Genomic DNA, 24,607 nt, shown 5'->3' with positions numbered 1-24,607 from the left:
CATTCACGAGCCAGGTAGGAGTCGAACCTACAATCTTCTGATCCGTAGTCAGACGCGTTATCCATTGCGCCACTGGCCCTGTGTGAGAGGTTGCCACTAATCATGCTCCCCATTTTGGACTTTTGCTACGCTCGCAGCCATATTCAAAGACCTCAACACGGTTGCTTTTAGCCCCTAGCCAAAACCCTTCTGCCTTGTTTGCTACCTTTCCATATTATCCAGTATCGTTTCGGTATTGAATGGCAAAGAGCAGTGCCCATCCAGTTAAGGCGGAGGGAAAAAACAAGGATAGATCCATGCCCCGTGTGAGGATCGAACTCACGACCTTCAGATTATGAGACTGACTCGCTACCTACTGCGCTAACGAGGCATCTTGAGTGTGATTGGTTGTTGCCGTCCAGAGATAAGATGGAATTCTGTAAGCACAAAACTTCTTTTGTTTTTTTTTTTTTTGTTTTTTTTTAATATGTACATGTATATATCTACATATATTGGAAAGTTTAAAGCAAGCTGTGAAAGCAACTTTTCCCATATGGTCTAGCGGTTAGGATTCCTGGTTTTCACCCAGGCGGCCCGGGTTCGACTCCCGGTATGGGAATGAGTGTTTTGCTAAGCTTGTGCCTGCATTCAAAGGCCTGCACCTTTCTTGCAGAATTAAGCGGCTTAGTTTGCAGATGCTCTTGGCAGCCAAAAATGCTGCGCTAACGAGGCCACTTGCAAGTGGTTGTTGATGCCATCCATGCTTAAAAATGAGTTTTCAAATCATGAAACTGATTTTTTTTCTACTTATTACTGAAAAAGGGTCTCAGCGGTTCCCATATGGTCTAGCGGTTAGGATTCCTGGTTCTCACCCAGGCGGCCCGGGTTCGACTCCCGGTATGGGAATGAGCATTTTCCTAAGCTTGCAACTACATCGAAAGACCCTCTGAATTAAGATAGCGCTCAAAAAGTTCATAAAAGTATCATTCAGGCTTGCCGTCTACAAGAGCACCTTTGCTTTTTCATCAAGAATACCGTGACCCGGGGTTGCTGCGGCCACAACGCAGAGTACTAACCACTATACGATCACGGCGACATTCACGAGCCAGGTAGGAGTCGAACCTACAATCTTCTGATCCGTAGTCAGACGCGTTATCCATTGCGCCACTGGCCCTGTGTGAGAGGTTGCCACTAATCATGCTCCCCATTTTGGACTTTTGCTACGCTCGCAGCCATATTCAAAGACCTCAACACGGTTGCTTTTAGCCCCTAGCCAAAACCCTTCTGCCTTGTTTGCTACCTTTCCATATTATCCAGTATCGTTTCGGTATTGAATGGCAAAGAGCAGTGCCCATCCAGTTAAGGCGGAGGGAAAAAACAAGGATAGATCCATGCCCCGTGTGAGGATCGAACTCACGACCTTCAGATTATGAGACTGACTCGCTACCTACTGCGCTAACGAGGCATCTTGCGTGTGATTGGTTGTTGCCGTCCAGAGATAAGATGGAATTCTGTAAGCACAAAACTTCTTTTGTTTTTTTTTTTTTGTTTTTTTTTAATATGTACATGTATATATCTACATATATTGGAAAGTTTAAAGCAAGCTGTGAAAGCAACTTTTCCCATATGGTCTAGCGGTTAGGATTCCTGGTTTTCACCCAGGCGGCCCGGGTTCGACTCCCGGTATGGGAATGAGTGTTTTGCTAAGCTTGTGCCTGCATTCAAAGGCCTGCACCTTTCTTGCAGAATTAAGCGGCTTAGTTTGCAGATGCTCTTGGCAGCCAAAAATGCTGCGCTAACGAGGCCACTTGCAAGTGGTTGTTGATGCCATCCATGCTTAAAAATGAGTTTTCAAATCATGAAACTGATTTTTTTTCTACTTATTACTGAAAAAGGGTCTCAGCGGTTCCCATATGGTCTAGCGGTTAGGATTCCTGGTTCTCACCCAGGCGGCCCGGGTTCGACTCCCGGTATGGGAATGAGCATTTTCCTAAGCTTGCAACTACATCGAAAGACCCTCTGAATTAAGATAGCGCTCAAAAAGTTCATAAAAGTATCATTCAGGCTTGCCGTCTACAAGAGCACCTTTGCTTTTTCATCAAGAATGCCGTGACCCGGATTCGAACCGGGGTTGCTGCGGCCACACCGCAGAGTACTAACCACTATACGATCACGGCGACATTCACGAGCCAGGTAGGAGTCGAACCTACAATCTTCTGATCCGTAGTCAGACGCGTTATCCATTGCGCCACTGGCCCTGTGTGAGAGGTTGCCACTAATCATGCTCCCCATTTTGGACTTTTGCTACGCTCGCAGCCATATTCAAAGACCTCAACACGGTTGCTTTTAGCCCCTAGCCAAAACCCTTCTGCCTTGTTTGCTACCTTTCCATATTATCCAGTATCGTTTCGGTATTGAATGGCAAAGAGCAGTGCCCATCCAGTTAAGGCGGAGGGAAAAAACAAGGATAGATCCATGCCCCGTGTGAGGATCGAACTCACGACCTTCAGATTATGAGACTGACTCGCTACCTACTGCGCTAACGAGGCATCTTGCGTGTGATTGGTTGTTGCCGTCCAGAGATAAGATGGAATTCTGTAAGCACAAAACTTCTTTTGTTTTTTTTTTTTTGTTTTTTTTTAATATGTACATGTATATATCTACATATATTGGAAAGTTTAAAGCAAGCTGTGAAAGCAACTTTTCCCATATGGTCTAGCGGTTAGGATTCCTGGTTTTCACCCAGGCGGCCCGGGTTCGACTCCCGGTATGGGAATGAGTGTTTTGCTAAGCTTGTGCCTGCATTCAAAGGCCTGCACCTTTCTTGCAGAATTAAGCGGCTTAGTTTGCAGATGCTCTTGGCAGCCAAAAATGCTGCGCTAACGAGGCCACTTGCAAGTGGTTGTTGATGCCATCCATGCTTAAAAATGAGTTTTCAAATCATGAAACTGATTTTTTTTCTACTTATTACTGAAAAAGGGTCTCAGCGGTTCCCATATGGTCTAGCGGTTAGGATTCCTGGTTCTCACCCAGGCGGCCCGGGTTCGACTCCCGGTATGGGAATGAGCATTTTCCTAAGCTTGCAACTACATCGAAAGACCCTCTGAATTAAGATAGCGCTCAAAAAGTTCATAAAAGTATCATTCAGGCTTGCCGTCTACAAGAGCACCTTTGCTTTTTCATCAAGAATGCCGTGACCCGGATTCGAACCGGGGTTGCTGCGGCCACACCGCAGAGTACTAACCACTATACGATCACGGCGACATTCACGAGCCAGGTAGGAGTCGAACCTACAATCTTCTGATCCGTAGTCAGACGCGTTATCCATTGCGCCACTGGCCCTGTGTGAGAGGTTGCCACTAATCATGCTCCCCATTTTGGACTTTTGCTACGCTCGCAGCCATATTCAAAGACCTCAACACGGTTGCTTTTAGCCCCTAGCCAAAACCCTTCTGCCTTGTTTGCTACCTTTCCATATTATCCAGTATCGTTTCGGTATTGAATGGCAAAGAGCAGTACCTATCCAGTTAAGGCGGAGGGAAAAAACAAGGATAGATCCATGCCCCGTGTGAGGATCGAACTCACGACCTTCAGATTATGAGACTGACTCGCTACCTACTGCGCTAACGAGGCATCTTGCGTGTGATTGGTTGTTGCCGTCCAGAGATAAGATGGAATTCTGTAAGCACAAAACTTCTTTTTTTTTATTTTTTTTTTTTAATATGTACATGTATATATCTACATATATTGGAAAGTTTAAAGCAAGCTGTGAAAGCAACTTTTCCCATATGGTCTAGCGGTTAGGATTCCTGGTTTTCACCCAGGCGGCCCGGGTTCGACTCCCGGTATGGGAATGAGTGTTTTGCTAAGCTTGTGCCTGCATTCAAAGGCCTGCACTTTTCTTGCAGAATTAAGCGGCTTAGTTTGCAGATGCTCTTGGCAGCCAAAAATGCTGCGCTAACGAGGCCACTTGCAAGTGGTTGTTGATGCCATCCATGCTTAAAAATGAGTTTTCAAATCATGAAACTGATTTTTTTTCTACTTATTACTGAAAAAGGGTCTCAGCGGTTCCCATATGGTCTAGCGGTTAGGATTCCTGGTTCTCACCCAGGCGGCCCGGGTTCGACTCCCGGTATGGGAATGAGCATTTTCCTAAGCTTGCAACTACATCGAAAGACCCTCTGAATTAAGATAGCGCTCAAAAAGTTCATAAAAGTATCATTCAGGTTTGCCGTCTACAAGAGCACCTTTGCTTTTTCATCAAGAATGCCGTGACCCGGATTCGAACCGGGGTTGCTGCGGCCACAACGCAGAGTACTAACCACGATACGATCACGGCGACATTCACGAGCCAGGTAGGAGTCGAACCTACAATCTTCTGATCCGTAGTCAGATGCGTTATCCATTGCGCCACTGGCCCTGTGTGAGAGGTTGCCACTAATCATGCTCCCCATTTTGGACTTTTGCTACGCTCGCAGCCATATTCAAAGACCTCAACACGGTTGCTTTTAGCCCCTAGCCAAAACCCTTCTGCCTTGTTTGCTACCTTTCCATATTATCCAGTATCGTTTCGGTATTGAATGGCAAAGAGCAGTGCCCATCCAGTTAAGGCGGAGGGAAAAAACAAGGATAGATCCATGCCCTGTGTGAGGATCGAACTCACGACCTTCAGATTATGAGACTGACGCGCTACCTACTGCGCTAACGAGGCATCTTGCGTGTGATTGGTTGTTGCCGTCCAGAGATAAGATGGAATTCTGTAAGCACAAAACTTCTTTTGTTTTTTTTTTTTTTTTAATATGTACATGTATATATCTACATATATTGGAAAGTTTAAAGCAAGCTGTGAAAGCAACTTTTCCCATATGGTCTAGCGGTTAGGATTCCTGGTTTTCACCCAGGCGGCCCGGGTTCGACTCCCGGTATGGGAATGAGTGTTTTGCTAAGCTTGTGCCTGCATTCAAAGGCCTGCACCTTTCTTGCAGAATTAAGCGGCTTAGTTTGCAGATGCTCTTGGCAGCCAAAAATGCTGCGCTAACGAGGCCACTTGCAAGTGGTTGTTGATGCCATCCATGCTTAAAAATGAGTTTTCAAATCATGAAACTGATTTTTTTTCTACTTATTACTGAATAAGGGTCTCAGCGGTTCCCATATGGTCTAGCGGTTAGGATTCCTGGTTCTCACCCAGGCGGCCCGGGTTCGACTCCCGGTGTGGGAATGAGCATTTTCCTAAGCTTGCAACTACATCGAAAGACCCTCTGAATTAAGATAGCGCTCAAAAAGTTCATAAAAGTATCATTCAGGCTTGCCGTCTACAAGAGCACCTTTGCTTTTTCATCAAGAATGCCATGACCCGGATTCAAACCGGGGTTGCTGCGGCCACAACGCAGAGTACTAACCACTATACGATCACGGCGACATTCACGAGCCAGGTAGGAGTCGAACCTACAATCTTCTGATCCGTAGTCAGACGCGTTATCCATTGCGCCACTGGCCCTGTGTGAGAGGTTGCCACTAATCATGCTCCCCATTTTGGACTTTTGCTACGCTCGCAGCCATATTCAAAGACCTCAACACGGTTGCTTTTAGCCCCTAGCCAAAACCCTTCTGCCTTGTTTGCTACCTTTCCATATTATCCAGTATCGTTTCGGTATTGAATGGCAAAGAGCAGTGCCCATCCAGTTAAGGCGGAGGGAAAAAACAAGGATAGATCCATGCCCCGTGTGAGGATCGAACTCACGACCTTCAGATTATGAGACTGACTCGCTACCTACTGCGCTAACGAGGCATCTTGCGTGTGATTGGTTGTTGCCGTCCAGAGATAAGATGGAATTCTGTAAGCACAAAACTTCTTTTGTTTTTTTTTTTTTTTTTAATATGTACATGTATATATCTACATATATTGGAAAGTTTAAAGCAAGCTGTGAAAGCAACTTTTCCCATATGGTCTAGCGGTTAGGATTCCTGGTTTTCACCCAGGCGGCCCGGGTTCGACTCCCGGTATGGGAATGAGTGTTTTGCTAAGCTTGTGCCTGCATTCAAAGGCCTGCACCTTTCTTGCAGAATTAAGCGGCTTAGTTTGCAGATGCTCTTGGCAGCCAAAAATGCTGCGCTAACGAGGCCACTTGCAAGTGGTTGTTGATGCCATCCATGCTTAAAAATGAGTTTTCAAATCATGAAACTGATTTTTTTTCTACTTATTACTGAAAAAGGGTCTCAGCGGTTCCCATATGGTCTAGCGGTTAGGATTCCTGGTTCTCACCCAGGCGGCCCGGGTTCGACTCCCGGTATGGGAATGAGCATTTTCCTAAGCTTGCAACTACATCGAAAGACCCTCTGAATTAAGATAGCGCTCAAAAAGTTCTTAAAAGTATCATTCAGGCTTGCCGTCTACAAGAGCACCTTTGCTTTTTCATCAAGAATACCGTGACCCGGGGTTGCTGCGGCCACAACGCAGAGTACTAACCACTATACGATCACGGCGACATTCACGAGCCAGGTAGGAGTCGAACCTACAATCTTCTGATCCGTAGTCAGACGCGTTATCCATTGCGCCACTGGCCCTGTGTGAGAGGTTGCCACTAATCATGCTCCCCATTTTGGACTTTTGCTACGCTCGCAGCCATATTCAAAGACCTCAACACGGTTGCTTTTAGCCCCTAGCCAAAACCCTTCTGCCTTGTTTGCTACCTTTCCATATTATCCAGTATCGTTTCGGTATTGAATGGCAAAGAGCAGTGCCCATCCAGTTAAGGCGGAGGGAAAAAACAAGGATAGATCCATGCCCCGTGTGAGGATCGAACTCACGACCTTCAGATTATGAGACTGACTCGCTACCTACTGCGCTAACGAGGCATCTTGCGTGTGATTGGTTGTTGCCGTCCAGAGATAAGATGGAATTCTGTAAGCACAAAACTTCTTTTGTTTTTTTTTTTTTGTTTTTTTTTAATATGTACATGTATATATCTACATATATTGGAAAGTTTAAAGCAAGCTGTGAAAGCAACTTTTCCCATATGGTCTAGCGGTTAGGATTCCTGGTTTTCACCCAGGCGGCCCGGGTTCGACTCCCGGTATGGGAATGAGTGTTTTGCTAAGCTTGTGCCTGCATTCAAAGGCCTGCACCTTTCTTGCAGAATTAAGCGGCTTAGTTTGCAGATGCTCTTGGCAGCCAAAAATGCTGCGCTAACGAGGCCACTTGCAAGTGGTTGTTGATGCCATCCATGCTTAAAAATGAGTTTTCAAATCATGAAACTGATTTTTTTTCTACTTATTACTGAAAAAGGGTCTCAGCGGTTCCCATATGGTCTAGCGGTTAGGATTCCTGGTTCTCACCCAGGCGGCCCGGGTTCGACTCCCGGTATGGGAATGAGCATTTTCCTAAGCTTGCAACTACATCGAAAGACCCTCTGAATTAAGATAGCGCTCAAAAAGTTCATAAAAGTATCATTCAGGCTTGCCGTCTACAAGAGCACCTTTGCTTTTTCATCAAGAATGCCGTGACCCGGATTCGAACCGGGGTTGCTGCGGCCACACCGCAGAGTACTAACCACTATACGATCACGGCGACATTCACGAGCCAGGTAGGAGTCGAACCTACAATCTTCTGATCCGTAGTCAGACGCGTTATCCATTGCGCCACTGGCCCTGTGTGAGAGGTTGCCACTAATCATGCTCCCCATTTTGGACTTTTGCTACGCTCGCAGCCATATTCAAAGACCTCAACACGGTTGCTTTTAGCCCCTAGCCAAAACCCTTCTGCCTTGTTTGCTACCTTTCCATATTATCCAGTATCGTTTCGGTATTGAATGGCAAAGAGCAGTGCCTATCCAGTTAAGGCGGAGGGAAAAAACAAGGATAGATCCATGCCCCGTGTGAGGATCGAACTCACGACCTTCAGATTATGAGACTGACTCGCTACCTACTGCGCTAACGAGGCATCTTGCGTGTGATTGGTTGTTGCCGTCCAGAGATAAGATGGAATTCTGTAAGCACAAAACTTCTTTTTTTTTATTTTTTTTTTTTAATATGTACATGTATATATCTACATATATTGGAAAGTTTAAAGCAAGCTGTGAAAGCAACTTTTCCCATATGGTCTAGCGGTTAGGATTCCTGGTTTTCACCCAGGCGGCCCGGGTTCGACTCCCGGTATGGGAATGAGTGTTTTGATAAGCTTGTGCCTGCATTCAAAGGCCTGCACTTTTCTTGCAGAATTAAGCGGCTTAGTTTGCAGATGCTCTTGGCAGCCAAAAATGCTGCGCTAACGAGGCCACTTGCAAGTGGTTGTTGATGCCATCCATGCTTAAAAATGAGTTTTCAAATCATGAAACTGATTTTTTTTCTACTTATTACTGAAAAAGGGTCTCAGCGGTTCCCATATGGTCTAGCGGTTAGGATTCCTGGTTCTCACCCAGGCGGCCCGGGTTCGACTCCCGGTATGGGAATGAGCATTTTCCTAAGCTTGCAACTACATCGAAAGACCCTCTGAATTAAGATAGCGCTCAAAAAGTTCATAAAAGTATCATTCAGGCTTGCCGTCTACAAGAGCACCTTTGCTTTTTCATCAAGAATGCCGTGACCCGGATTCGAACCGGGGTTGCTGCGGCCACAACGCAGAGTACTAACCACTATACGATCACGGCGACATTCACGAGCCAGGTAGGAGTCGAACCTACAATCTTCTGATCCGTAGTCAGACGCGTTATCCATTGCGCCACTGGCCCTGTGTGAGAGGTTGCCACTAATCATGCTCCCCATTTTGGACTTTTGCTACGCTCGCAGCCATATTCAAAGACCTCAACACGGTTGCTTTTAGCCCCTAGCCAAAACCCTTCTGCCTTGTTTGCTACCTTTCCATATTATCCAGTATCGTTTCGGTATTGAATGGCAAAGAGCAGTGCCTATCCAGTTAAGGCGGAGGGAAAAAACAAGGATAGATCCATGCCCCATGTGAGGATCGAACTCACGACCTTCAGATTATGAGACTGACGCGCTACCTACTGCGCTAACGAGGCATCTTGCGTGTGATTGGTTGTTGCCGTCCAGAGATAAGATGGAATTCTGTAAGCACAAAACTTCTTTTGCTTTTTTTTTTTTTTTTAATATGTACATGTATATATCTACATATATTGGAAAGTTTAAAGCAAGCTGTGAAAGCAACTTTTCCCATATGGTCTAGCGGTTAGGATTCCTGGTTTTCACCCAGGCGGCCCGGGTTCGACTCCCGGTATGGGAATGAGTGTTTTGCTAAGCTTGTGCCTGCATTCAAAGGCCTGCACCTTTCTTGCAGAATTAAGCGGCTTAGTTTGCAGATGCTCTTGGCAGCCAAAAATGCTGCGCTAACGAGGCCACTTGCAAGTGGTTGTTGATGCCATCCATGCTTAAAAATGAGTTTTCAAATCATGAAACTGATTTTTTTTCTACTTATTACTGAAAAAGGGTCTCAGCGGTTCCCATATGGTCTAGCGGTTAGGATTCCTGGTTCTCACCCAGGCGGCCCGGGTTCGACTCCCGGTATGGGAATGAGCAGTTTCCTAAGCTTGCAACTACATCGAAAGACCCTCTGAATTAAGATAGCGCTCAAAAAGTTCATAAAAGTATCATTCAGGCTTGCCGTCTACAAGAGCACCTTTGCTTTTTCATCAAGAATGCCGTGACCCGGATTCGAACCGGGGTTGCTGCGGCCACAACGCAGAGTACTAACCACTATACGATCACGGCGACATTCACGAGCCAGGTAGGAGTCGAACCTACAATCTTCTGATCCGTAGTCAGACGCGTTATCCATTGCGCCACTGGCCCTGTGTGAGAGGTTGCCACTAATCATGCTCCCCATTTTGGACTTTTGCTACGCTCGCAGCCATGTTCAAAGACCTCAACACGGTTGCTTTTAGCCCCTACCCAAAACCCTTCTGCCTTGTTTGCTACCTTTCCATATTATCCAGTATCGTTTCGGTATTGAATGGCAAAGAGCAGTGCCTATCCAGTTAAGGCGGAGGGAAAAAACAAGGATAGATCCATGCCCCGTGTGAGGATCGAACTCACGACCTTCAGATTATGAGACTGACTCGCTACCTACTGCGCTAACGAGGCATCTTGCGTGTGATTGGTTGTTGCCGTCCAGAGATAAGATGGAATTCTGTAAGCACAAAACTTCTTTTGTTTTTTTTTTTTTGTTTTTTTTTAATATGTACATGTATATATCTACATATATTGGAAAGTTTAAAGCAAGCTGTGAAAGCAACTTTTCCCATATGGTCTAGCGGTTAGGATTCCTGGTTTTCACCCAGGCGGCCCGGGTTCGACTCCCGGTATGGGAATGAGTGTTTTGCTAAGCTTGTGCCTGCATTCAAAGGCCTGCACCTTTCTTGCAGAATTAAGCGGCTTAGTTTGCAGATGCTCTTGGCAGCCAAAAATGCTGCGCTAACGAGGCCACTTGCAAGTGGTTGTTGATGCCATCCATGCTTAAAAATGAGTTTTCAAATCATGAAACTGATTTTTTTTCTACTTATTACTGAAAAAGGGTCTCAGCGGTTCCCATATGGTCTAGCGGTTAGGATTCCTGGTTCTCACCCAGGCGGCCCGGGTTCGACTCCCGGTATGGGAATGAGCATTTTCCTAAGCTTGCAACTACATCGAAAGACCCTCTGAATTAAGATAGCGCTCAAAAAGTTCATAAAAGTATCATTCAGGCTTGCCGTCTACAAGAGCACCTTTGCTTTTTCATCAAGAATGCCGTGACCCGGATTCGAACCGGTGTTGCTGCGGCCACAACGCAGAGTACTAACCACTATACGATCACGGCGACATTCACGAGCCAGGTAGGAGTCGAACCTACAATCTTCTGATCCGTAGTCAGACGCGTTATCCATTGCGCCACTGGCCCTGTGTGAGAGGTTGCCACTAATCATGCTCCCCATTTTGGACTTTTGCTACGCTCGCAGCCATATTCAAAGACCTCAACACGGTTGCTTTTAGCCCCTAGCCAAAACCCTTCTGCCTTGTTTGCTACCTTTCCATATTATCCAGTATCGTTTCGGTATTGAATGGCAAAGAGCAGTGCCCATCCAGTTAAGGCGGAGGGAAAAAACAAGGATAGATCCATGGCCCGTGTGAGGATCGAACTCACGACCTTCAGATTATGAGACTGACTCGCTACCTACTGCGCTAACGAGGCATCTTGCGTGTGATTGGTTGTTGCCGTCCAGAGATAAGATGGAATTCTGTAAGCACAAAACTTCTTTTGTTTTTTTTTTTTTGTTTTTTTTTAATATGTACATGTATATATCTACATATATTGGAAAGTTTAAAGCAAGCTGTGAAAGCAACTTTTCCCATATGGTCTAGCGGTTAGGATTCCTGGTTTTCACCCAGGCGGCCCGGGTTCGACTCCCGGTATGGGAATGAGTGTTTTGCTAAGCTTGTGCCTGCATTCAAAGGCCTGCACCTTTCTTGCAGAATTAAGCGGCTTAGTTTGCAGATGCTCTTGGCTGCGCTAACGAGGCCACTTGCAAGTGGTTGTTGATGCCATCCATGCTTAAAAATGAGTTTTCAAATCATGAAACTGATTTTTTTTCTACTTATTACTGAAAAAGGGTCTCAGCGGTTCCCATATGGTCTAGCGGTTAGGATTCCTGGTTCTCACCCAGGCGGCCCGGGTTCGACTCCCGGTATGGGAATGAGCATTTTCCTAAGCTTGCAACTACATCGAATTAAGATAGCGCTCAAAAAGTTCATAAAAGTATCATTCAGGCTTGCCGTCTACAAGAGCACCTTTGCTTTTTCATCAAGAATGCCGTGACCCGGATTCGAACCGGGGTTGCTGCGGCCACACCGCAGAGTACTAACCACTATACGATCACGGCGACATTCACGAGCCAGGTAGGAGTCGAACCTACAATCTTCTGATCCGTAGTCAGACGCGTTATCCATTGCGCCACTGGCCCTGTGTGAGAGGTTGCCACTAATCATGCTCCCCATTTTAGTGTTTTGCTAAGCTTGTGCCTGCATTCAAAGGCCTGCACTTTTCTTGCAGAATTAAGCGGCTTAGTTTGCAGATGCTCTTGGCAGCCAAAAATGCTGCGCTAACGAGGCCACTTGCAAGTGGTTGTTGATGCCATCCATGCTTAAAAATGAGTTTTCAAATCATGAAACTGATTTTTTTTCTACTTATTACTGAAAAAGGGTCTCAGCGGTTCCCATATGGTCTAGCGGTTAGGATTCCTGGTTCTCACCCAGGCGGCCCGGGTTCGACTCCCGGTATGGGAATGAGCATTTTCCTAAGCTTGCAACTACATCGAAAGACCCTCTGAATTAAGATAGCGCTCAAAAAGTTCATAAAAGTATCATTCAGGCTTGCCGTCTACAAGAGCACCTTTGCTTTTTCATCAAGAATGCCGTGACCCGGATTCGAACCGGGGTTGCTGCGGCCACAACGCAGAGTACTAACCACTATACGATCACGGCGACATTCACGAGCCAGGTAGGAGTCGAACCTACAATCTTCTGATCCGTAGTCAGACGCGTTATCCATTGCGCCACTGGCCCTGTGTGAGAGGTTGCCACTAATCATGCTCCCCATTTTGGACTTTTGCTACGCTCGCAGCCATATTCAAAGACCTCAACACGGTTGCTTTTAGCCCCTAGCCAAAACCCTTCTGCCTTGTTTGCTACCTTTCCATATTATCCAGTATCGTTTCGGTATTGAATGGCAAAGAGCAGTGCCTATCCAGTTAAGGCGGAGGGAAAAAACAAGGATAGATCCATGCCCCATGTGAGGATCGAACTCACGACCTTCAGATTATGAGACTGACGCGCTACCTACTGCGCTAACGAGGCATCTTGCGTGTGATTGGTTGTTGCCGTCCAGAGATAAGATGGAATTCTGTAAGCACAAAACTTCTTTTGCTTTTTTTTTTTTTTTTAATATGTACATGTATATATCTACATATATTGGAAAGTTTAAAGCAAGCTGTGAAAGCAACTTTTCCCATATGGTCTAGCGGTTAGGATTCCTGGTTTTCACCCAGGCGGCCCGGGTTCGACTCCCGGTATGGGAATGAGTGTTTTGCTAAGCTTGTGCCTGCATTCAAAGGCCTGCACCTTTCTTGCAGAATTAAGCGGCTTAGTTTGCAGATGCTCTTGGCAGCCAAAAATGCTGCGCTAACGAGGCCACTTGCAAGTGGTTGTTGATGCCATCCATGCTTAAAAATGAGTTTTCAAATCATGAAACTGATTTTTTTTCTACTTATTACTGAAAAAGGGTCTCAGCGGTTCCCATATGGTCTAGCGGTTAGGATTCCTGGTTCTCACCCAGGCGGCCCGGGTTCGACTCCCGGTATGGGAATGAGCAGTTTCCTAAGCTTGCAACTACATCGAAAGACCCTCTGAATTAAGATAGCGCTCAAAAAGTTCATAAAAGTATCATTCAGGCTTGCCGTCTACAAGAGCACCTTTGCTTTTTCATCAAGAATGCCGTGACCCGGATTCGAACCGGGGTTGCTGCGGCCACAACGCAGAGTACTAACCACTATACGATCACGGCGACATTCACGAGCCAGGTAGGAGTCGAACCTACAATCTTCTGATCCGTAGTCAGACGCGTTATCCATTGCGCCACTGGCCCTGTGTGAGAGGTTGCCACTAATCATGCTCCCCATTTTGGACTTTTGCTACGCTCGCAGCCATGTTCAAAGACCTCAACACGGTTGCTTTTAGCCCCTACCCAAAACCCTTCTGCCTTGTTTGCTACCTTTCCATATTATCCAGTATCGTTTCGGTATTGAATGGCAAAGAGCAGTGCCTATCCAGTTAAGGCGGAGGGAAAAAACAAGGATAGATCCATGGCCCGTGTGAGGATCGAACTCACGACCTTCAGATTATGAGACTGACTCGCTACCTACTGCGCTAACGAGGCATCTTGCGTGTGATTGGTTGTTGCCGTCCAGAGATAAGATGGAATTCTGTAAGCACAAAACTTCTTTTTTTTTTTTTGTTTTTTTTTAATATGTACATGTATATATCTACATATATTGGAAAGTTTAAAGCAAGCTGTGAAAGCAACTTTTCCCATATGGTCTAGCGGTTAGGATTCCTGGTTTTCACCCAGGCGGCCCGGGTTCGACTCCCGGTATGGGAATGAGTGTTTTGCTAAGCTTGTGCCTGCATTCAAAGGCCTGCACCTTTCTTGCAGAATTAAGCGGCTTAGTTTGCAGATGCTCTTGGCTGCGCTAACGAGGCCACTTGCAAGTGGTTGTTGATGCCATCCATGCTTAAAAATGAGTTTTCAAATCATGAAACTGATTTTTTTTCTACTTATTACTGAAAAAGGGTCTCAGCGGTTCCCATATGGTCTAGCGGTTAGGATTCCTGGTTCTCACCCAGGCGGCCCGGGTTCGACTCCCGGTATGGGAATGAGCATTTTCCTAAGCTTGCAACTACATCGAATTAAGATAGCGCTCAAAAAGTTCATAAAAGTATCATTCAGGCTTGCCGTCTACAAGAGCACCTTTGCTTTTTCATCAAGAATGCCGTGACCCGGATTCGAACCGGGGTTGCTGCGGCCACACCGCAGAGTACTAACCACTATACGATCACGGCGACATTCACGAGCCAGGTAGGAGTCGAACCTACAATCTTCTGATCCGTAGTCAGACGCGTTATCCATTGCGCCACTGGCCCTGTGTGAGAGGTTGCCACTAATCATGCTCCCCATTTTAGTGTTTTGCTAAGCTTGTGCCTGCATTCAAAGGCCTGCACTTTTCTTGCAGAATTAAGCGGCTTAGTTTGCAGATGCTCTTGGCAGCCAAAAATGCTGCGCTAACGAGGCCACTTGCAAGTGGTTGTTGATGCCATCCATGCTTAAAAATGAGTTTTCAAATCATGAAACTGATTTTTTTTCTACTTATTACTGAAAAAGGGTCTCAGCGGTTCCCATATGGTCTAGCGGTTAGGATTCCTGGTTCTCACCCAGGCGGCCCGGGTTCGACTCCCGGTATGGGAATGAGCATTTTCCTAAGCTTGCAACTACATCGAAAGACCCTCTGAATTAAGATAGCGCTCAAAAAGTTCATAAAAGTATCATTCAGGCTTGCCGTCTACAAGAGCACCTTTGCTTTTTCATCAAGAATGCCGTGACCCGGATTCGAACCGGGGTTGCTGCGGCCACAACGCAGAGTACTAACCACTATACGATCACGGCGACATTCACGAGCCAGGTAGGAGTCGAACCTACAATCTTCTGATCCGTAGTCAGACGCGTTATCCATTGCGCCACTGGCCCTGTGTGAGAGGTTGCCACTAATCATGCTCCCCATTTTGGACTTTTGCTACGCTCGCAGCCATATTCAAAGACCTCAACACGGTTGCTTTTAGCCCCTAGCCAAAACCCTTCTGCCTTGTTTGCTACCTTTCCATATTATCCAGTATCGTTTCGGTATTGAATGGCAAAGAGCAGTGCCTATCCAGTTAAGGCGGAGGGAAAAAACAAGGATAGATCCATGCCCCGTGTGAGGATCGAACTCACGACCTTCAGATTATGAGACTGACTCGCTACCTACTGCGCTAACGAGGCATCTTGCGTGTGATTGGTTGTTGCCGTCCAGAGATAAGATGGAATTCTGTAAGCACAAAACTTCTTTTTTTTTTTTTTTTTTTTTTAATATGTACATGTATATATCTACATATATTGGAAAGTTTAAAGCAAGCTGTGAAAGCAACTTTTCCCATATGGTCTAGCGGTTAGGATTCCTGGTTTTCACCCAGGCGGCCCGGGTTCGACTCCCGGTATGGGAATGAGTGTTTTGCTAAGCTTGTGCCTGCATTCAAAGGCCTGCACCTTTCTTGCAGAATTAAGCGGCTTAGTTTGCAGATGCTCTTGGCAGCCAAAAATGCTGCGCTAACGAGGCCACTTGCAAGTGGTTGTTGATGCCATCCATGCTTAAAAATGAGTTTTCAAATCATGAAACTGATTTTTTTTCTACTTATTACTGAAAAAGGGTCTCAGCGGTTCCCATATGGTCTAGCGGTTAGGATTCCTGGTTCTCACCCAGGCGGCCCGGGTTCGACTCCCGGTATGGGAATGAGCAGTTTCCTAAGCTTGCAACTACATCGAAAGACCCTCTGAATTAAGATAGCGCTCAAAAAGTTCATAAAAGTATCATTCAGGCTTGCCGTCTACAAGAGCACCTTTGCTTTTTCATCAAGAATGCCGTGACCCGGATTCGAACCGGGGTTGCTGCGGCCACACCGCTGAGTACTAACCACTATACGATCACGGCGACATTCACGAGCCAGGTAGGAGTCGAACCTACAATCTTCTGATCCGTAGTCAGACGCGTTATCCATTGCGCCACTGGCCCTGTGTGAGAGGTTGCCACTAATCATGCTCCCCATTTTGGACTTTTGCTACGCTCGCAGCCATATTCAAAGACCTCAACACGGTTGCTTTTAGCCCCTAGCCAAAACCCTTCTGCCTTGTTTGCTACCTTTCCATATTATCCAGTATCGTTTCGGTATTGAATGGCAAAGAGCAGTGCCTATCCAGTTAAGGCGGAGGGAAAAAACAAGGATAGATCCATGCCCCGTGTGAGGATCGAACTCACGACCTTCAGATTATGAGACTGACTCGCTACCTACTGCGCTAACGAGGCATCTTGCGTGTGATTGGTTGTTGCCGTCCAGAGATAAGATGGAATTCTGTAAGCACAAAACTTCTTTTTTTTTATTTTTTTTTTTTAATATGTACATGTATATATCTACATATATTGGAAAGTTTAAAGCAAGCTGTGAAAGCAACTTTTCCCATATGGACTAGTGGTTAGGATTCCTGGTTTTCACCCAGGCGGCCCGGGTTCGACTCCCGGTATGGGAATGAGTGTTTTGCTAAGCTTGTGCCTGCATTCAAAGGCCTGCACTTTTCTTGCAGAATTAAGCGGCTTAGTTTGCAGATGCTCTTGGCAGCCAAAAATGCTGCGCTAACGAGGCCACTTGCAAGTGGTTGTTGATGCCATCCATGCTTAAAAATGAGTTTTCAAATCATGAAACTGATTTTTTTTCTACTTATTACTGAAAAAGGGTCTCAGCGGTTCTCATATGGTCTAGCGGTTAGGATTCCTGGTTCTCACCCAGGCGGCCCGGGTTCGACTCCCGGTATGGGAATGAGCATTTTCCTAAGCTTGCAACTACATCGAAAGACCCTCTGAATTAAGATAGCGCTCAAAAAGTTCATAAAAGTATCATTCAGGCTTGCCGTCTACAAGAGCACCTTTGCTTTTTCATCAAGAATGCCGTGACCCGGATTCGAACCGGGGTTGCTGCGGCCACAACGCAGAGTACTAAGCACTATACGATCACGGCGACATTCACGAGCCAGGTAGGAGTCGAACCTACAATCTTCTGATCCGTAGTCAGACGCGTTATCCATTGCGCCACTGGCCCTGTGTGAGAGGTTGCCACTAATCATGCTCCCCATTTTGGACTTTTGCTACGCTCGCAGCCATATTCAAAGACCTCAACACGGTTGCTTTTAGCCCCTAGCCAAAACCCTTCTGCCTTGTTTGCTACCTTTCCATATTATCCAGTATCGTTTCGGTATTGAATGGCAAAGAGCAGTGCCTATCCAGTTAAGGCGGAGGGAAAAAACAAGGATAGATCCATGCCCCGTGTGAGGATCGAACTCACGACCTTCAGATTATGAGCCTGACGCGCTACCCACTGCGCTAACGAGGCATCTTGTGTGTGATTGGTTGTTGCCGTCCAGAGATAAGATGGAATTCTGTAAGCACAAAACTTCTTTTGTTTTTTTGTTTTTTGTTTTTTTTTTAATATGTACATGTATATATCTACATATATTGGAAAGTTTAAAGCAAGCTGTGAAAGCAACTTTTCCCATATGGTCTAGCGGTTAGGATTCCTGGTTTTCACCCAGGCGGCCCGGGTTCGACTCCCGGTATGGGAATGAGTGTTTTGCTAAGCTTGTGCCTGCATTCAAAGGCCTGCACCTTTCTTGCAGAATTAAGCGGCTTAGTTTGCAGATGCTCTTGGCAGCCAAAAATGCTGCGCTAACGAGGCCACTTGCAAGTGGTTGTTGATGCCATCCATGCTTAAAAATGAGTTTTCAAATCATGAAACTGATTTTTTTTCTACTTATTACTGAAAAAGGGTCTCAGCGGTTCCCATATGGTCTAGCGGTTAGGATTCCTGGTTCTCACCCAGGCGGCCCGGGTTCGACTCCCGGTATGGGAATGAGCATTTTCCTAAGCTTGCAACTACATCGAAAGACCCTCTGAATTAAGATAGCGCTCAAAAAGTTCATAAAAGTATCATTCAGGCTTGCCGTCTACAAGAGCACCTTTGCTTTTTCATCAAGAATGCCGTGACCCGGATTCGAACCGGGGTTGCTGCGGCCACAACGCAGAGTACTAACCACTATACGATCACGGCGACATTCACGAGCCAGGTAGGAGTCGAACCTACAATCTTCTGATCCGTAGTCAGACGCGTTATCCATTGCGCCACTGGCCCTGTGTGAGAGGTTGCCACTAATCATGCTCCCCATTTTGGACTTTTGCTACGCTCGCAGCCATATTCAAAGACCTCAACACGGTTGCTTTTAGCCCCTAGCCAAAACCCTTCTGCCTTGTTTGCTACCTTTCCATATTATCCAGTATCGTTTCGGTATTGAATGGCAAAGAGCAGTGCCTATCCAGTTAAGGCGGAGGGAAAAAACAAGGATAGATCCATGCCCCGTGTGAGGATCGAACTCACGACCTTCAGATTATGAGACTGACTCGCTACCTACTGCGCTAACGAGGCATCTTGCGTGTGATTGGTTGTTGCCGTCCAGAGATAAGATGGAATTCTGTAAGCACAAAACTTCTTTTGTTTTTTTTTTTTTGTTTTTTTTTAATATGTACATGTATATATCTACATATATTGGAAAGTTTAAAGCAAGCTGTGAAAGCAACTTTTCCCATATGGTCTAGCGGTTAGGATTCCTGGTTTTCACCCAGGCGGCCCGGGTTCGACTCCCGGTATGGGAATGAGTGTTTTGCTAAGCTTGTGCCTGCATTCAAAGGCCTGCACCTTTCTTGCAGAATTAAGCGGCTTAGTTTGCAGATGCTCTTGGCAGCCAAAAATGCTGCGCTAACGAGGCCACTTGCAAGTGGTTGTTGATGCCATCCATGCTTAAAAATGAGTTTTCAAATCATGAAACTGATTTTTTTTCTACTTATTACTGAAAAAGGGTCTCAGCGGTTCCCATATGGTCTAGCGGTTAGGATTCCTGGTTCTCACCCAGGCGGCCCGGGTTCGACTCCCGGTATGGGAATGAGCATTTTCCTAAGCTTGCAACTACATCGAAAGACCCTCTGAATTAAGATAGCGCTCAAAAAGTTCATAAAAGTATCATTCAGGCTTGCCGTCTACAAGAGCACCTTTGCTTTTTCATCAAGAATGCCGTGACCCGGATTCGAACCGGGGTTGCTGCGGCCACAACGCAGAGTACTAACCACTATACGATCACGGCGACATTCACGAGCCAGGTAGGAGTCGAACCTACAATCTTCTGATCCGTAGTCAGACGCGTTATCCATTGCGCCACTGGCCCTGTGTGAGAGGTTGCCACTAATCATGCTCCCCATTTTGGACTTTTGCTACGCTCGCAGCCATGTTCAAAGACCTCAACACGGTTGCTTTTAGCCCCTAGCCAAAACCCTTCTGCCTTGTTTGCTACCTTTCCATATTATCCAGTATCGTTTCGGTATTGAATGGCAAAGAGCAGTGCCTATCCAGTTAAGGCGGAGGGAAAAAACAAGGATAGATCCATGCCCCGTGTGAGGATCGAACTCACGACCTTCAGATTATGAGACTGACTCGCTACCTACTGCGCTAACGAGGCATCTTGCGTGTGATTGGTTGTTGCCGTCCAGAGATAAGATGGAATTCTGTAAGCACAAAACTTCTTTTTTTTTTTTTTTTTTTTTTTTTAATATGTACATGTATATATCTACATATATTGGAAAGTTTAAAGCAAGCTGTGAAAGCAACTTTTCCCATATGGTCTAGCGGTTAGGATTCCTGGTTTTCACCCAGGCGGCCCGGGTTCGACTCCCGGTATGGGAATGAGTGTTTTGCTAAGCTTGTGCCTGCATTCAAAGGCCTGCACCTTTCTTGCAGAATTAAGCGGCTTAGTTTGCAGATGCTCTTGGCAGCCAAAAATGCTGCGCTAACGAGGCCACTTGCAAGTGGTTGTTGATGCCATCCATGCTTAAAAATGAGTTTTCAAATCATGAAACTGATTTTTTTTCTACTTATTACTGAAAAAGGGTCTCAGCGGTTCCCATATGGTCTAGCGGTTAGGATTCCTGGTTCTCACCCAGGCGGCCCGGGTTCGACTCCCGGTATGGGAATGAGCATTTTCCTAAGCTTGCAACTACATCGAAAGACCCTCTGAATTAAGATAGCGCTCAAAAAGTTCATAAAAGTATCATTCAGGCTTGCCGTCTACAAGAGCACCTTTGCTTTTTCATCAAGAATGCCGTGACCCGGATTCGAACCGGGGTTGCTGCGGCCACACCGCAGAGTACTAACCACTATACGATCACTGCGACATTCACGAGCCAGGTAGGAGTCGAACCTACAATCTTCTGATCCGTAGTCAGACGCGTTATCCATTGCGCCACTGGCCCTGTGTGAGAGGTTGCCACTAATCATGCTCCCCATTTTGGACTTTTGCTACGCTCGCAGCCATATTCAAAGACCTCAACACGGTTGCTTTTAGCCCCTAGCCAAAACCCTTCTGCCTTGTTTGCTACCTTTCCATATTATCCAGTATCGTTTCGGTATTGAATGGCAAAGAGCAGTGCCTATCCAGTTAAGGCGGAGGGAAAAAACAAGGATAGATCCATGCCCCGTGTGAGGATCGAACTCACGACCTTCAGATTATGAGACTGACTCGCTACCTACTGCGCTAACGAGGCATCTTGCGTGTGATTGGTTGTTGCCGTCCAGAGATAAGATGGAATTCTGTAAGCACAAAACTTCTTTTTTTTTATTTTTTTTTTTTAATATGTACATGTATATATCTACATATATTGGAAAGTTTAAAGCAAGCTGTGAAAGCAACTTTTCCCATATGGACTAGTGGTTAGGATTCCTGGTTTTCACCCAGGCGGCCCGGGTTCGACTCCCGGTATGGGAATGAGTGTTTTGCTAAGCTTGTGCCTGCATTCAAAGGCCTGCACTTTTCTTGCAGAATTAAGCGGCTTAGTTTGCAGATGCTCTTGGCAGCCAAAAATGCTGCGCTAACGAGGCCACTTGCAAGTGGTTGTTGATGCCATCCATGCTTAAAAATGAGTTTTCAAATCATGAAACTGATTTTTTTTCTACTTATTACTGAAAAAGGGTCTCAGCGGTTCCCATATGGTCTAGCGGTTAGGATTCCTGGTTCTCACCCAGGCGGCCCGGGTTCGACTCCCGGTATGGGAATGAGCATTTTCCTAAGCTTGCAACTACATCGAAAGACCCTCTGAATTAAGATAGCGCTCAAAAAGTTCATAAAAGTATCATTCAGGCTTGCCGTCTACAAGAGCACCTTTGCTTTTTCATCAAGAATGCCGTGACCCGGATTCGAACCGGGGTTGCTGCGGCCACACCGCAGAGTACTAACCACTATACGATCACGGCGACATTCACGAGCCAGGTAGGAGTCGAACCTACAATCTTCTGATCCGTAGTCAGACGCGTTATCCATTGCGCCACTGGCCCTGTGTGAGAGGTTGCCACTAATCATGCTCCCCATTTTGGACTTTTGCTACGCTCGCAGCCATATTCAAAGACCTCAACACGGTTGCTTTTAGCCCCTAGCCAAAACCCTTCTGCCTTGTTTGCTACCTTTCCATATTATCCAGTATCGTTTCGGTATTGAATGGCAAAGAGCAGTGCCTATCCAGTTAAGGCGGAGGGAAAAAACAAGGATAGATCCATGCCCCGTGTGAGGATCGAACTCACGACCTTCAGATTATGAGCCTGACGCGCTACCCACTGCGCTAACGAGGCATCTTGTGTGTGATTGGTTGTTGCCGTCCAGAGATAAGATGGAATTCTGTAAGCACAAAACTTCTTTTGTTTTTTTGTTTTTTGTTTTTTTTTTAATATGTACATGTATATATCTACATATATTGGAAAGTTTAAAGCAAGCTGTGAAAGCAACTTTTCCCATATGGTCTAGCGTTTAGGATTCCTGGTTTTCACCCAGGCGGCCCGGGTTCGACTCCCGGTATGGGAATGAGTGTTTTGCTAAGCTTGTGCCTGCATTCAAAGGCCTGCACCTTTCTTGCAGAATTAAGCGGCTTAGTTTGCAGATGCTCTTGGCAGCCAAAAATGCTGCGCTAACGAGGCCACTTGCAAGTGGTTGTTGATGCCATCCATGCTTAAAAATGAGTTTTCAAATCATGAAACTGATTTTTTTTCTACTTATTACTGAAAAAGGGTCTCAGCGGTTCCCATATGGTCTAGCGGGTAGGATTCCTGGTTCTCACCCAGGCGGCCCGGGTTCGACTCCCGGTATGGGAATGAGCATTTTCCTAAGCTTGCAACTACATCGAAAGACCCTCTGAATTAAGATAGCGCTCAAAAAGTTCATAAAAGTATCATTCAGGCTTGCCGTCTACAAGAGCACCTTTGCTTTTTCATCAAGAATGCCGTGACCCGGATTCGAACCGGGGTTGCTGCGGCCACAACGCAGAGTACTAACCACTATATGATCACGGCGACATTCACGAGCCAGGTAGGAGTCGAACCTACAATCTTCTGATCCGTAGTCAGACGCGTTATCCATTGCGCCACTGGCCCTGTGTGAGAGGTTGCCACTAATCATGCTCCCCATTTTGGACTTTTGCTACGCTCGCAGCCATATTCAAAGACCTCAACACGGTTGCTTTTAGCCCCTAGCCAAAACCCTTCTGCCTTGTTTGCTACCTTTCCATATTATCCAGTATCGTTTCGGTATTGAATGGCAAAGAGCAGTGCCTATCCAGTTAAGGCGGAGGGAAAAAACAAGGATAGATCCATGCCCCGTGTGAGGATCGAACTCACGACCTTCAGATTATGAGACTGACTCGCTACCTACTGCGCTAACGAGGCATCTTGCGTGTGATTGGTTGTTGCCGTCCAGAGATAAGATGGAATTCTGTAAGCACAAAACTTCTTTTTTTTTATTTTTTTTTTTTAATATGTACATGTATATATCTACATATATTGGAAAGTTTAAAGCAAGCTGTGAAAGCAACTTTTCCCATATGGACTAGTGGTTAGGATTCCTGGTTTTCACCCAGGCGGCCCGGGTTCGACTCCCGGTATGGGAATGAGTGTTTTGCTAAGCTTGTGCCTGCATTCAAAGGCCTGCACTTTTCTTGCAGAATTAAGCGGCTTAGTTTGCAGATGCTCTTGGCAGCCAAAAATGCTGCGCTAACGAGGCCACTTGCAAGTGGTTGTTGATGCCATCCATGCTTAAAAATGAGTTTTCAAATCATGAAACTGATTTTTTTTCTACTTATTACTGAAAAAGGGTCTCAGCGGTTCCCATATGGTCTAGCGGTTAGGATTCCTGGTTCTCACCCAGGCGGCCCGGGTTCGACTCCCGGTATGGGAATGAGCATTTTCCTAAGCTTGCAACTACATCGCAAGACCCTCTGAATTAAGATAGCGCTCAAAAAGTTCATAAAAGTATCATTCAGGCTTGCCGTCTACAAGAGCACCTTTGCTTTTTCATCAAGAATGCCGTGACCCGGATTCGAACCGGGGTTGCTGCGGCCACAACGCAGAGTACTAACCACTATACGATCACGGCGACATTCACGAGCCAGGTAGGAGTCGAACCTACAATCTTCTGATCCGTAGTCAGACGCGTTATCCATTGCGCCACTGGCCCTGTGTGAGAGGTTGCCACTAATCATGCTCCCCATTTTGGACTTTTGCTACGCTCGCAGCCATATTCAAAGACCTCAACACGGTTGCTTTTAGCCCCTAGCCAAAACCCTTCTGCCTTGTTTGCTACCTTTCCATATTATCCAGTATCGTTTCGGTATTGAATGGCAAAGAGCAGTGCCTATCCAGTTAAGGCGGAGGGAAAAAACAAGGATAGATCCATGCCCCGTGTGAGGATCGAACTCACGACCTTCAGATTATGAGCCTGACGCGCTACCCACTGCGCTAACGAGGCATCTTGTGTGTGATTGGTTGTTGCCGTCCAGAGATAAGATGGAATTCTGTAAGCACAAAACTTCTTTTGTTTTTTTGTTTTTTGTTTTTTTTTTAATATGTACATGTATATATCTACATATATTGGAAAGTTTAAAGCAAGCTGTGAAAGCAACTTTTCCCATATGGTCTAGCGTTTAGGATTCCTGGTTTTCACCCAGGCGGCCCGGGTTCGACTCCCGGTATGGGAATGAGTGTTTTGCTAAGCTTGTGCCTGCATTCAAAGGCCTGCACCTTTCTTGCAGAATTAAGCGGCTTAGTTTGCAGATGCTCTTGGCAGCCAAAAATGCTGCGCTAACGAGGCCACTTGCAAGTGGTTGTTGATGCCATCCATGCTTAAAAATGAGTTTTCAAATCATGAAACTGA

The 24,607-nt window shown here is 46.1% G+C and overlaps 51 non-coding genes across 51 annotated transcripts; 17 read left to right on the top strand and 34 right to left on the bottom strand.

Moving 5' to 3' along the window:
* Positions 1–6: 6 nt before the first annotated feature.
* On the bottom strand, positions 7–79 carry TRNAR-ACG (transfer RNA arginine (anticodon ACG)). Its single transcript has one exon. It is a non-coding gene; the product is annotated as a tRNA-Arg (tRNA).
* Positions 80–526: 447 nt separating this feature from the next.
* Positions 527–598, top strand: TRNAE-UUC (transfer RNA glutamic acid (anticodon UUC)). The gene has a single exon. It is a non-coding gene; the product is annotated as a tRNA-Glu (tRNA).
* Positions 599–1,080: 482 nt separating this feature from the next.
* Positions 1,081–1,153, bottom strand: TRNAR-ACG (transfer RNA arginine (anticodon ACG)). The gene has a single exon. It is a non-coding gene; the product is annotated as a tRNA-Arg (tRNA).
* Positions 1,154–1,599: 446 nt separating this feature from the next.
* Positions 1,600–1,671, top strand: TRNAE-UUC (transfer RNA glutamic acid (anticodon UUC)). The gene has a single exon. It is a non-coding gene; the product is annotated as a tRNA-Glu (tRNA).
* A 493-nt stretch (positions 1,672–2,164) lies between these two features.
* TRNAR-ACG (transfer RNA arginine (anticodon ACG)) lies at positions 2,165–2,237 on the bottom strand. The gene has a single exon. It is a non-coding gene; the product is annotated as a tRNA-Arg (tRNA).
* A 446-nt stretch (positions 2,238–2,683) lies between these two features.
* On the top strand, positions 2,684–2,755 carry TRNAE-UUC (transfer RNA glutamic acid (anticodon UUC)). The gene has a single exon. It is a non-coding gene; the product is annotated as a tRNA-Glu (tRNA).
* A 493-nt stretch (positions 2,756–3,248) lies between these two features.
* TRNAR-ACG (transfer RNA arginine (anticodon ACG)) lies at positions 3,249–3,321 on the bottom strand. Its single transcript has one exon. It is a non-coding gene; the product is annotated as a tRNA-Arg (tRNA).
* Positions 3,322–3,761: 440 nt separating this feature from the next.
* TRNAE-UUC (transfer RNA glutamic acid (anticodon UUC)) lies at positions 3,762–3,833 on the top strand. Its single transcript has one exon. It is a non-coding gene; the product is annotated as a tRNA-Glu (tRNA).
* A 1,005-nt stretch (positions 3,834–4,838) lies between these two features.
* On the top strand, positions 4,839–4,910 carry TRNAE-UUC (transfer RNA glutamic acid (anticodon UUC)). The gene has a single exon. It is a non-coding gene; the product is annotated as a tRNA-Glu (tRNA).
* Positions 4,911–5,403: 493 nt separating this feature from the next.
* On the bottom strand, positions 5,404–5,476 carry TRNAR-ACG (transfer RNA arginine (anticodon ACG)). The gene has a single exon. It is a non-coding gene; the product is annotated as a tRNA-Arg (tRNA).
* A 440-nt stretch (positions 5,477–5,916) lies between these two features.
* Positions 5,917–5,988, top strand: TRNAE-UUC (transfer RNA glutamic acid (anticodon UUC)). The gene has a single exon. It is a non-coding gene; the product is annotated as a tRNA-Glu (tRNA).
* A 482-nt stretch (positions 5,989–6,470) lies between these two features.
* On the bottom strand, positions 6,471–6,543 carry TRNAR-ACG (transfer RNA arginine (anticodon ACG)). The gene has a single exon. It is a non-coding gene; the product is annotated as a tRNA-Arg (tRNA).
* A 446-nt stretch (positions 6,544–6,989) lies between these two features.
* Positions 6,990–7,061, top strand: TRNAE-UUC (transfer RNA glutamic acid (anticodon UUC)). Its single transcript has one exon. It is a non-coding gene; the product is annotated as a tRNA-Glu (tRNA).
* A 493-nt stretch (positions 7,062–7,554) lies between these two features.
* On the bottom strand, positions 7,555–7,627 carry TRNAR-ACG (transfer RNA arginine (anticodon ACG)). The gene has a single exon. It is a non-coding gene; the product is annotated as a tRNA-Arg (tRNA).
* A 440-nt stretch (positions 7,628–8,067) lies between these two features.
* Positions 8,068–8,139, top strand: TRNAE-UUC (transfer RNA glutamic acid (anticodon UUC)). The gene has a single exon. It is a non-coding gene; the product is annotated as a tRNA-Glu (tRNA).
* A 413-nt stretch (positions 8,140–8,552) lies between these two features.
* Positions 8,553–8,624, bottom strand: TRNAH-GUG (transfer RNA histidin (anticodon GUG)). The gene has a single exon. It is a non-coding gene; the product is annotated as a tRNA-His (tRNA).
* An 8-nt stretch (positions 8,625–8,632) lies between these two features.
* On the bottom strand, positions 8,633–8,705 carry TRNAR-ACG (transfer RNA arginine (anticodon ACG)). Its single transcript has one exon. It is a non-coding gene; the product is annotated as a tRNA-Arg (tRNA).
* Positions 8,706–9,145: 440 nt separating this feature from the next.
* On the top strand, positions 9,146–9,217 carry TRNAE-UUC (transfer RNA glutamic acid (anticodon UUC)). The gene has a single exon. It is a non-coding gene; the product is annotated as a tRNA-Glu (tRNA).
* A 413-nt stretch (positions 9,218–9,630) lies between these two features.
* On the bottom strand, positions 9,631–9,702 carry TRNAH-GUG (transfer RNA histidin (anticodon GUG)). The gene has a single exon. It is a non-coding gene; the product is annotated as a tRNA-His (tRNA).
* An 8-nt stretch (positions 9,703–9,710) lies between these two features.
* TRNAR-ACG (transfer RNA arginine (anticodon ACG)) lies at positions 9,711–9,783 on the bottom strand. The gene has a single exon. It is a non-coding gene; the product is annotated as a tRNA-Arg (tRNA).
* A 446-nt stretch (positions 9,784–10,229) lies between these two features.
* TRNAE-UUC (transfer RNA glutamic acid (anticodon UUC)) lies at positions 10,230–10,301 on the top strand. The gene has a single exon. It is a non-coding gene; the product is annotated as a tRNA-Glu (tRNA).
* Positions 10,302–10,794: 493 nt separating this feature from the next.
* Positions 10,795–10,867, bottom strand: TRNAR-ACG (transfer RNA arginine (anticodon ACG)). Its single transcript has one exon. It is a non-coding gene; the product is annotated as a tRNA-Arg (tRNA).
* A 446-nt stretch (positions 10,868–11,313) lies between these two features.
* On the top strand, positions 11,314–11,385 carry TRNAE-UUC (transfer RNA glutamic acid (anticodon UUC)). The gene has a single exon. It is a non-coding gene; the product is annotated as a tRNA-Glu (tRNA).
* A 469-nt stretch (positions 11,386–11,854) lies between these two features.
* Positions 11,855–11,927, bottom strand: TRNAR-ACG (transfer RNA arginine (anticodon ACG)). The gene has a single exon. It is a non-coding gene; the product is annotated as a tRNA-Arg (tRNA).
* A 448-nt stretch (positions 11,928–12,375) lies between these two features.
* On the bottom strand, positions 12,376–12,447 carry TRNAH-GUG (transfer RNA histidin (anticodon GUG)). Its single transcript has one exon. It is a non-coding gene; the product is annotated as a tRNA-His (tRNA).
* An 8-nt stretch (positions 12,448–12,455) lies between these two features.
* Positions 12,456–12,528, bottom strand: TRNAR-ACG (transfer RNA arginine (anticodon ACG)). Its single transcript has one exon. It is a non-coding gene; the product is annotated as a tRNA-Arg (tRNA).
* A 440-nt stretch (positions 12,529–12,968) lies between these two features.
* TRNAE-UUC (transfer RNA glutamic acid (anticodon UUC)) lies at positions 12,969–13,040 on the top strand. The gene has a single exon. It is a non-coding gene; the product is annotated as a tRNA-Glu (tRNA).
* Positions 13,041–13,453: 413 nt separating this feature from the next.
* On the bottom strand, positions 13,454–13,525 carry TRNAH-GUG (transfer RNA histidin (anticodon GUG)). The gene has a single exon. It is a non-coding gene; the product is annotated as a tRNA-His (tRNA).
* An 8-nt stretch (positions 13,526–13,533) lies between these two features.
* TRNAR-ACG (transfer RNA arginine (anticodon ACG)) lies at positions 13,534–13,606 on the bottom strand. Its single transcript has one exon. It is a non-coding gene; the product is annotated as a tRNA-Arg (tRNA).
* A 441-nt stretch (positions 13,607–14,047) lies between these two features.
* TRNAE-UUC (transfer RNA glutamic acid (anticodon UUC)) lies at positions 14,048–14,119 on the top strand. Its single transcript has one exon. It is a non-coding gene; the product is annotated as a tRNA-Glu (tRNA).
* A 469-nt stretch (positions 14,120–14,588) lies between these two features.
* Positions 14,589–14,661, bottom strand: TRNAR-ACG (transfer RNA arginine (anticodon ACG)). The gene has a single exon. It is a non-coding gene; the product is annotated as a tRNA-Arg (tRNA).
* A 448-nt stretch (positions 14,662–15,109) lies between these two features.
* TRNAH-GUG (transfer RNA histidin (anticodon GUG)) lies at positions 15,110–15,181 on the bottom strand. Its single transcript has one exon. It is a non-coding gene; the product is annotated as a tRNA-His (tRNA).
* An 8-nt stretch (positions 15,182–15,189) lies between these two features.
* On the bottom strand, positions 15,190–15,262 carry TRNAR-ACG (transfer RNA arginine (anticodon ACG)). Its single transcript has one exon. It is a non-coding gene; the product is annotated as a tRNA-Arg (tRNA).
* Positions 15,263–15,702: 440 nt separating this feature from the next.
* Positions 15,703–15,774, top strand: TRNAE-UUC (transfer RNA glutamic acid (anticodon UUC)). Its single transcript has one exon. It is a non-coding gene; the product is annotated as a tRNA-Glu (tRNA).
* Positions 15,775–16,267: 493 nt separating this feature from the next.
* Positions 16,268–16,340, bottom strand: TRNAR-ACG (transfer RNA arginine (anticodon ACG)). Its single transcript has one exon. It is a non-coding gene; the product is annotated as a tRNA-Arg (tRNA).
* A 1,005-nt stretch (positions 16,341–17,345) lies between these two features.
* On the bottom strand, positions 17,346–17,418 carry TRNAR-ACG (transfer RNA arginine (anticodon ACG)). Its single transcript has one exon. It is a non-coding gene; the product is annotated as a tRNA-Arg (tRNA).
* A 218-nt stretch (positions 17,419–17,636) lies between these two features.
* Positions 17,637–17,709, bottom strand: TRNAM-CAU (transfer RNA methionine (anticodon CAU)). Its single transcript has one exon. It is a non-coding gene; the product is annotated as a tRNA-Met (tRNA).
* Positions 17,710–17,866: 157 nt separating this feature from the next.
* On the top strand, positions 17,867–17,938 carry TRNAE-UUC (transfer RNA glutamic acid (anticodon UUC)). Its single transcript has one exon. It is a non-coding gene; the product is annotated as a tRNA-Glu (tRNA).
* A 413-nt stretch (positions 17,939–18,351) lies between these two features.
* TRNAH-GUG (transfer RNA histidin (anticodon GUG)) lies at positions 18,352–18,423 on the bottom strand. The gene has a single exon. It is a non-coding gene; the product is annotated as a tRNA-His (tRNA).
* An 8-nt stretch (positions 18,424–18,431) lies between these two features.
* Positions 18,432–18,504, bottom strand: TRNAR-ACG (transfer RNA arginine (anticodon ACG)). The gene has a single exon. It is a non-coding gene; the product is annotated as a tRNA-Arg (tRNA).
* Positions 18,505–18,950: 446 nt separating this feature from the next.
* Positions 18,951–19,022, top strand: TRNAE-UUC (transfer RNA glutamic acid (anticodon UUC)). Its single transcript has one exon. It is a non-coding gene; the product is annotated as a tRNA-Glu (tRNA).
* A 413-nt stretch (positions 19,023–19,435) lies between these two features.
* Positions 19,436–19,507, bottom strand: TRNAH-GUG (transfer RNA histidin (anticodon GUG)). Its single transcript has one exon. It is a non-coding gene; the product is annotated as a tRNA-His (tRNA).
* Positions 19,508–19,515: 8 nt separating this feature from the next.
* TRNAR-ACG (transfer RNA arginine (anticodon ACG)) lies at positions 19,516–19,588 on the bottom strand. The gene has a single exon. It is a non-coding gene; the product is annotated as a tRNA-Arg (tRNA).
* Positions 19,589–20,031: 443 nt separating this feature from the next.
* TRNAE-UUC (transfer RNA glutamic acid (anticodon UUC)) lies at positions 20,032–20,103 on the top strand. The gene has a single exon. It is a non-coding gene; the product is annotated as a tRNA-Glu (tRNA).
* A 493-nt stretch (positions 20,104–20,596) lies between these two features.
* TRNAR-ACG (transfer RNA arginine (anticodon ACG)) lies at positions 20,597–20,669 on the bottom strand. The gene has a single exon. It is a non-coding gene; the product is annotated as a tRNA-Arg (tRNA).
* Positions 20,670–21,674: 1,005 nt separating this feature from the next.
* Positions 21,675–21,747, bottom strand: TRNAR-ACG (transfer RNA arginine (anticodon ACG)). The gene has a single exon. It is a non-coding gene; the product is annotated as a tRNA-Arg (tRNA).
* A 218-nt stretch (positions 21,748–21,965) lies between these two features.
* Positions 21,966–22,038, bottom strand: TRNAM-CAU (transfer RNA methionine (anticodon CAU)). The gene has a single exon. It is a non-coding gene; the product is annotated as a tRNA-Met (tRNA).
* A 722-nt stretch (positions 22,039–22,760) lies between these two features.
* TRNAR-ACG (transfer RNA arginine (anticodon ACG)) lies at positions 22,761–22,833 on the bottom strand. The gene has a single exon. It is a non-coding gene; the product is annotated as a tRNA-Arg (tRNA).
* A 925-nt stretch (positions 22,834–23,758) lies between these two features.
* TRNAH-GUG (transfer RNA histidin (anticodon GUG)) lies at positions 23,759–23,830 on the bottom strand. Its single transcript has one exon. It is a non-coding gene; the product is annotated as a tRNA-His (tRNA).
* An 8-nt stretch (positions 23,831–23,838) lies between these two features.
* On the bottom strand, positions 23,839–23,911 carry TRNAR-ACG (transfer RNA arginine (anticodon ACG)). Its single transcript has one exon. It is a non-coding gene; the product is annotated as a tRNA-Arg (tRNA).
* Positions 23,912–24,129: 218 nt separating this feature from the next.
* On the bottom strand, positions 24,130–24,202 carry TRNAM-CAU (transfer RNA methionine (anticodon CAU)). The gene has a single exon. It is a non-coding gene; the product is annotated as a tRNA-Met (tRNA).
* Positions 24,203–24,607: the final 405 nt, after the last annotated feature.

This window comes from Eleutherodactylus coqui, chromosome 2 (genome assembly GCF_035609145.1).
Source record: "Eleutherodactylus coqui strain aEleCoq1 chromosome 2, aEleCoq1.hap1, whole genome shotgun sequence".
Classification (NCBI taxonomy): Eukaryota; Metazoa; Chordata; class Amphibia; order Anura; family Eleutherodactylidae; genus Eleutherodactylus; species Eleutherodactylus coqui.
The sequence above is the reverse complement of the archived record's forward strand: the minus strand, read 5'-3'. Positions and strand labels throughout refer to the sequence as shown.